This window comes from Neopelma chrysocephalum, unplaced genomic scaffold, assembly GCF_003984885.1.
Source record: "Neopelma chrysocephalum unplaced genomic scaffold, ASM398488v2 Primary Assembly neopelma1_25, whole genome shotgun sequence".
NCBI lineage: Eukaryota > Metazoa > Chordata > Aves > Passeriformes > Pipridae > Neopelma > Neopelma chrysocephalum.
Window position 1 is genome coordinate 36,758,993 of NW_020897694.1, and position 8,549 is coordinate 36,767,541.

The 8,549-nt window shown below is 39.2% G+C and overlaps 1 long non-coding RNA gene across 1 annotated transcript; it reads right to left on the bottom strand.

Annotated features, from left to right (window-relative positions):
• Window positions 1-597: 597 nt before the first annotated feature.
• On the bottom strand, window positions 598-8,442 carry LOC113963627. Its single transcript, XR_003532877.1, has 4 exons — window positions 8,317-8,442; window positions 6,927-7,077; window positions 6,098-6,164; window positions 598-2,959 (listed from the first exon to the last, which is right to left on the bottom strand). It is a non-coding gene; the product is annotated as an uncharacterized LOC113963627 (long non-coding RNA).
• Between the last annotated feature and the right edge of the window lie 107 nt (window positions 8,443-8,549).

Consider the following 8,549-nt stretch of genomic DNA (forward strand, 5'->3'; position numbering starts at 1 on the left):
ATTTGAATGTTAAATAAGGCATGGGGTTCAATAATATAATCTCAGAGATCATGAGAAACCTTTTTCTAGAAAAAACGGGGTTTGATGCTTGACTACTGCTTGCTCTAACCACTGCAGCTTTGCTCTGTTAACCTGACATACTGATATTATTCCACTTAGGAAGTGCTAAAATCCAGGCTGTAGGTTAGGGGGTATTTCATATGCAGCTGAATGCAGTACCCTTTATCTCTGTAGTGCAGAGGCAAAATTTAACAGCTGTAGTCCTTTTGACTCTAAATTTATGGTGTCTACAGGGGACTTCAAATCAAAGTCTTTCTTTTAACTCTCGCAGCCTCACTGACCATATTCTCCCAAACACACTTCATCTTTAAGAAGCAATGGGAAGGGTGGACTTTCCAACGATATGTCTTCTTAAACAAATGAATGATATTCTTTAATTTCTTAGCTGATTGTTTTGTGCTAACTTTCCCATGGACAGGATTATGTGAAGAGGTGAGGAAGGTTTATTTTTACACATGAATCATAGGAACAATGAACTAGACTAATTTTTATTGAAAACAAGCCATAAATAACATTCTGTGTAAAATTTAAAGCCAAACTTCCACCAAGTCAAGTGGAAAACCTGTGTTCACACCAGCCTACTGGTCATAAAGCCAGGCAGCTGAGATCATCGGTTAAAGATTCTGCACAGGTTTATTAACCTTCTCCAATGAAAACATGGTGATGTAAGAGATGAAAGCAACAGCTAATTATCTTCAGTGGATAGAGTGGATTAAGAGAAATAAGAAATAAGGAAAACTGAGGAAAGATAAGCAAAATACAAACTCAAGACACTGCAAAGAAGGAAGAATTCATCAACTCTTGAAATGTGCCTTTCTGAACTCCAAAAGAAAGTTATACATAGTGTATAAAGAAATAACAGCTATTCTAGGTTAATTCTGTTTCCAGATAAATATTGTCACTCTTCAACCCCTGCATACATAGTATTAGTGTAGAGACAGTTAATTCTTTGGCTGACCACTGTAGCAATTCACAAACTACCTTTCAGTGCAACTCAAATTACAAAACGTCTTCTTTGTATTGGGACTGCTTCCGCTTCAGCTGTCAGGAACACTTTCCTGGCTTCAGTGGAATATGTATAGCATCACTCAAGACAGAGTCAGCGTTGGGGGTTATAGAGAATCTGAGGTAGTTTTTTTCACCATTGCTAAAGGATAGTTCCCTATAGTGCAATGAAGACCAGTGCTGCTCAGCTCTGACTGAGCAAGAACAGGGTGCATTTATTTGTATTTTGTAGGTGGGTTCTTGGGATAAAGAGGAGAGACAAGAGTGTGTCAGAAACAAGGGGCAGATGAGAAAGGGGCTGTGGGGTGAACAGGGTGAACAGCTGTTCACCCCACATACGTACAGCAATTCCAGCTACTGTTATAAACTGACCAGCATCCCTGCTACAGGATGACATTCTGTAAGATATCCCAGTAGACATTTCTAGACTTCTGCTGAAGATCTTAGTCCTCTAAGAAAAGCCCTTATCAAGGGCCTAAATGGGACCTGCTCTGTTTCTACAAACCAGCTCATGTTGGTGAGAGGGAAAACAGACTTTAGGCTGTGCTTAACAGAGAATAAGGTGATAGAGAGCATGGCTTGGACACATTTTTACTTACTTCAGAACTACTTGAGAAACATTATAACATTTATTTTTAAATTAAATTTTCTTCAGGGAAAAAAATTCACAACCTCTCAGCATTTTGAAAACAACACTTGTTCAACATGCTTGTGCTATTAATCTACTAGCAAAGAGCAAGTAGGAAGTGTAGCTTAGCAGGATTGGGTCAGTCTTCACCTTGCCCTTTGCAAACAGAGGCTGAACCTCTATGCTTCAAAGGTTACCACTGTTGTAAATATGGGATACAGCACTAAAGGAATCACTTCAGTCACCTACTCTAACAGTTGAACTCAAGGGAAAGCATTAAAAATATGCTTATCATATCTATCATACCCTATCAATCTCTGTTTTCAAAGGAAAATTCTCATTGTTGTTGATGCCATTGTAAGGCTGAAACTGGAGGCATTCTTTTAGTCATTAACTTATTTTGCCTCTGAAGTTAAACATTTAAATTAGTATTTCTGTATTCATGGCAGTGACAGGCGCTAAGCTTGAGAACAGTGGCTACTTTTGACAGCCAGCATGGGGACATAGCCTCAGAAATCATTCAATGACTAAGTGTCCTGGTGCAGAGTGAGCTAAAGAGGGGATTTACAGTTTAAACATTAAACATGTTGCTTACCTATTAAACAATTAGATTGTTCTAATCCTTTAGAGAGGGAGATGAATCTGTCATCTTCAATTCCAGATTTCCAGCAAATGTGCCCAACAACGTAATTTCCCAGATCATCTGAAACACAACTAATGAAAGGAAAAACAGCACAAATTGCTCTAGGCATCTCTTCTCGATTTTGTCTGTCTTATGAACAGAAGAAGGGCACTTTACTTTCAAGTAATAGCAAAAATTAACTTTGTGGATTATTAGTCTTCCTGGGTTATAAGTATCCCTTTGGACTTAGACACATCACTTAGTCCTCCTGCAGTAGCTGATGGTAGGACCATCAGCTTTTTTGTTCTTGGGGATGATATTTAATTCTGATGCTCTGTAATGCTGCTAAAACCTCTCTGTTATTTGATAGGAGGCACAAAAGGCTTTCCTGGCTGAACCCGCTAGAGATGCTTACTCATGGTGAGCAAAGTGCCTGTGTACACACCTGCTGGCTGGGGACAGCCTTAGGAGAAGTCTTTGGGAGAGTGTTCACATGGGTGCAATTACTCTAATACACAGATTAGCTCTGGCTTTGGGGAGGTGGTTGCCTATAATCCACAGAAGCAGCAATACATTACTCCCTCAGGGCTTCATGCTGGAATAACTTTGAATGGTGCTGTGTGGCAGCAGCTGCTGAGTGAGGCCTAAGAGAAAACCAGAAAAACAGAGTTCATCACTCTGAATTCAGTACTTCATTCATTGGGCTGATTTTGAAGATTAAAGAAATAGCTATGCTCCTTCCCTCATATTCCACATCTATAGCCAGGCAACTGCTGCATCTGTCACTCCTTGAATCCTGAAATATTAGGCAGCTGCCAGTACCTGTGCCCTTTCTCAACTCTTTCCAGCTAAAAAAACCAGGTTGTGCAGACACAACAGTTAGCATTGCAAGGGCCTTAAAATGGCTTACCAAAGTTCAGATATGCACAGCTAAATTGCTGCCATTAAAGTGCCCATATGAGGAAGGTATAATGCCTCTGGTGGATGTGGTTTATGGGGACAGTTGCTAAGCAGTCCTGGAAAAGGCTGTGGAAAAACACATCCTCAATGGACTATTGATTCCAGATAATAAATCACTCTATAGCTGAGATATTCATTTACTAATTAATGGATTTAGAGACAGAGTTATACAGTCAAGGCTCGGTGACACAGCCCTCCTAAAGAGAGTCTAATCCCTAATGGAAGAGATTTTGAGAAATGTTTATTAACGTAATAAATGTAGGTGAGTGACCAGCTCCCCTCTCAAATCAAAAACTCTCAGTCAAGCATATTGGTATTTTACAGTCCTTAAATCTCCAATGATACTACTTCTAAATAAGTAAAAAAAAAAAATCTATGTCATCTCTTTGGCGTCTGTTTTCACTTAACTCTTTGAACATCCTAGTTGCATGTACAACAGACAGAGGTTTTCCTTGTGTTACTTTGATTCCCATACAGCTGCAGATTCAAGACAAATCACCTCTTTACCTGATGTAGCCTGAAAACTTCTTCCCTTGTTCTAATGAAAATACTAGAATTTTTAACAAATTTATTTTAGCGACATCCTAATGTATTTCAGCAAGATGGTCTGTGTTTAAATCTCCTGCGCTATACTTTTTGGGAAAACTGGAGAAAGTCTTTGGCTGTTTTAGTTAAGTGACTAGGAAGAATGGTGAAATTTATACTTTTCTTCTGAACAAGGAACACAGATTTTACAATACCGCTATATGAACTGTGTCAGGGAAAATTTAAGAAGTATGCAAGAGTAAGCTCCTCTGCAAAGTGTTAATTTGCATCAAAATAAAATATCAGGAATAAAATATAACTTTTTTTTTTAATCTGTTGAAAATGTCTGCCAAACTAGAACAGCAATGAAAATGATGGACAAATATTTATTAATATATTTACGAATTTCCCCTAACCATTTTCATTTTTTTGATCATATTTACTAGAGAACATCTATTACATTGCTCATAGGAGATCTATTTATTGAAATAGTCACAGTAACATTTTCCAGAAATGCTTTCTTGATATCAAAGACAGGTCAGAAAATCAAGTATGAAAATATTATGTCATTATTTTTAGGGAATTCCTAAAAAATGGAGCTAAATTTATGATAAAGTGATAATTCTCATTTGTTCAAATTACTTTTTTTTTATTGTAGAAAGAGATTTTTTTATAATAGCAATAAAGATAGATCTTTCCTACCGTAAAGATAAAACTGGATTAATAATCACAGACAACATACAACCCTGTAACTCAGCGTCATGCCTACAATGAGAAAGTCCCACTGCCTGCTACAGCAAAAGTAAAACTAAACTGTCATTACACCTGTATGAACCACCCGAGCTATTGCAAACCTGTGTGGTCTGACTGTCAATGCCTCTCTTTCGCAAGGAGCACACTGTGGGTACCCTGAGCAGTCCCTTGCTCTGGCAGCAATTTCCAGTAGTAATCAATAAATGGATTAAAAGGTAAACAAACTGAATCATGTGAATTAGCATCTTGATGTATAAAATAGCACGCACTTTGTCACGTGAAATGCTGTTAGCACTGTGTCTGGTAAAACAGACAATGCCTGCGAGCAGAATTAAGGAGATGAAAGTACTGCGGCAGCAGATGGCACGGCACAGCGCAGGCAGGGAGGCAGCGGTGGGGGCATTGCGGGAAGGTCCTCTATGGATCAGTTGCCATCAGGCAAGTACGGTGTACGTGCTTTCTGTTTGTGCTGTCATTGAAATGGTGCGGAGCGACCCGACAGAAAATTGTTCTGAAGTGGGAGCAGATGCATTGAATTGTCAGGGGCAGAGCCATGACGAGACGCCGCGGCGCCAGGAACACACCTTCACGTCTCCTCTATAGCACTCCCTGACTGAGGGGACCCCCTCCCTCCCCTCCTCAGGCAGCATTGAAGCTCAGGAATATTTTTCTCCATATGGTGATGTTCCTGGTCATGGCTTCAGGTGGAACTACTTTTTGTGCAGATACCTGCAGGGTTGGGCAGAATTCGAGGGGCAGTGGAGGGCAATGGAGGGGAGTGAAGCTGCTGCTGCTGTCTCATATGGCCTGGGTGAAGCAGAGATAATGGGAATATTGTACCCCATTCTTCTGCCTCAGGCAAATCTCTGAGATTTAAAGACCTTCTACTGGTGACGAAACCCCTCAGCATCTGTGGGACCAGCTGCACAGGTCTGGTGGCAGTGAAAAGCAGCAGGTGCTGCAAACACTGAGAGAATCTTTGTAAGACCTTCAGCACCTTATACTGTGCTGAGCTTCACTGCATCTATTTCAACTAGCTCTGAAGTCAAATAGGGTTTGCTTCACTGCTGTATCGTGCTATCCTGTAAAGGCAATTCCTACTCAAATAGTAGATATTCTCATCTATACAATCCATCCATAAAATATATTATTTTGGTGTCACAATAGACAGTATCAACTCTTATAATTAATCCCAACTCCCATTTTCTTCACTCTCCCAGTGTTTTGGGTTCTGTGCCAATATATTATTTCCCTTTTTATTACCAGCATGTAAATTACCAGCCTCAGGATTAATGACATCTTTCCATCATTTTGTTTTTCTTTCCATTTGCCAACTTCTCATTTTCATAATATATAAAGAGAGTTAGCCTAGTACCAAGACCCACAACAGTGTCAGAGCTAGAAGGATTTCTGTTGTGTGTGGCCTTTTATTTTTGGAGAGGAGGTGAGTCAGAGGACAAATAATGGCAAATGTGTGGATGGTGCCCTGAGGAAGGGTCCATTTTCCATGCCTGGGAGAAACCTTGTGAATGTAAGGGCATTACTTGGATGCTGAAGCAACTCTCTGTCTCTGCCAGTATGCAGCACCCATGCTCTGTCATCCCTCACTGCCTGTAATGAAAAGGGCAGCAATGAAGAACATTTTCTGTGAGAAGGAACCTTCCTCCACTTCTGTATGCCTAACCTTTTCTCCACCTAAAGTCTTCGTTTCCCTCTTCTGGCAAAGGGAAATCCTCAGCCAATTTTTCACAATTTCCAAGCACGGATCTGGTGGCTGCTGCACCTGCAGAGCTGTTGGACAATGGTCCAGTTACCTGCCCTATGGTGTATTTTGGCTGTGACTGTTGAATGGGCATAAGAATTCCAGCATAGATCATAGAATCATAGAATCAACCGGGTTGGAAAAGACCTCTGAGATCATCAAGTTCAACCCCTGATCCAACGCTGCTGTGGTTACTAGACCATGGCACCAAGTGCCACATCCAGTCTCATCTTAAAAACCCCCAGGGACGGTGAATCCACCACTGGATTGTGAAGCGATATTAGAGAAAAGGGTCAATGGGACAGTATATAAATAACAATACTTCTAACAGCTTCGGCCAGCTTGCTCTTGCCAATGCTTTTGCATTGACATTATTGAAGATTATTCTCAGTCCAGTGAGATAATGTAGATAACTAGAAGGGATCCGTAACACTGTTCCTAGGAGAACGTGTATTGACACCTTCAATTTTTCAGAAAGGTTTTCTTCGTCTGCAGGAAAGGTCATAAAATGTGACATACATGTACAATTACAGATCATATGATTTTAAATTGAATTAAATTTATGATTTATAATCTGATTTGCATGTGAAAGATAATGCTATCTCTCTCACCTGAGGGTTAGACTTCTCTTCTTATGGATGGTCTGACAGGAACTAGGAGATTCAGAAAAGAAAGAGCATTTTCTTTTTGTATTCTTTTTCCATATAAATGAAATGTCCCCAGAATTGGCAATATTTATCTGTTCCTCTTATTTCAGAGAATCTAATATAGCAAATAAAAGAAGATATGAAGATATTACATGCAGCTAGAGGGTTAGATGCTGTATACACTGGTTTGATATTAGAACATGTTTTCTTTGCTGAATTGTAGATAAAATAAAGAACAATTGTTATTAATGTTATGCCATTAAAAGCAATAGGCTTAGTGCCCTCTTTTCAGGTTCTAGGGGTTAAGTAACAACTATAGGTATTCAGTTAATTGATTCTGAGCTTTACACCTTACAGAAACAGTAGCCACTGATAAATCAGGGGAAAAAAGGAGAACCCTTACTTCCTGCTTTAGTTTTATTGGAATTCATGAAAGACATGCTTTGCTATAGAGGCATGCAGAACAGTGTGCTCTAAAGATTTTATGAGTTTGAGCTTTGGAATACTGTCTTACTCATAAGTGATGAAGTCATGAGTAAATTATGGGTGAGATTCCACTCTTTCAGGAAATACAAAAAGCTTGTCCTCAGTAGTATCTAATGGAATCAGATCCCAATGCCTTCAGGAACAAGATTTTGCCAATCATATGTTCAATATTTGCAACACACACTCACACACACATAACTATTTGATCAGTCATATATTTATATATACATATATGAGAATATATGTATGAGCAATCACATATGTTTATACAGTGTGCAATTTTAACTCTCTGAATTAACAGAATTAAAATCTATAATTAACAGTAACAGGATTGTATCTATCACATGCTTGATAGGTGGAAATATATATTTAATATGTCTATATAATTGTATATATTAAATATAGAATATACTATATAATTATAGATCATACAATAAATATGTATTCTACAACATGCATACACATATACATGAACCTACATACATATATGTATACAGAGTGTGTTCTTTTGACTCCCCACATTAACAGAATTTTGCTCCTTATTAGTGGGAACAGAATGGTGTCTATAACATATTTGGTAGAAGCACCGATTCTATATTTGGTAATGGCAACATAGATATATACATATATATACATATGTAAAAATTACTTTATTAAATATATATACATATAGACATTCATATGTGTACATCCACACATACACATTTACACATATGCATATAGATTTACATGCATACATATAAAGTCTCTAATCGAAATTGCTTTTAGACACATGTATGTAGAGACTATATTTATTTATAGGCGTGTATATACCTACAGAGCGTATTAACACTTTAGTTTGTATCCAAATATATATACATATACGTACTTGTATTTATATGACTGCATACACATCTCTCTTAGAGTAATCTACAGTTAAAGGAAGACCTTCCAGCTCTGCCTATACCTGCGCAGCCCCGTTCATCCCAGCAGGTACTGGGGGGCAGGAGCTGGTACCCGGGTGCCTGAGCCCTGCTCACGCCGCAGCACCTGGCGGCGGCTGGAACCCGGGACCCGGAACCCGGGAGCGGCCCCCGCCCGGGCGCTCCCCGCGGCTGACAG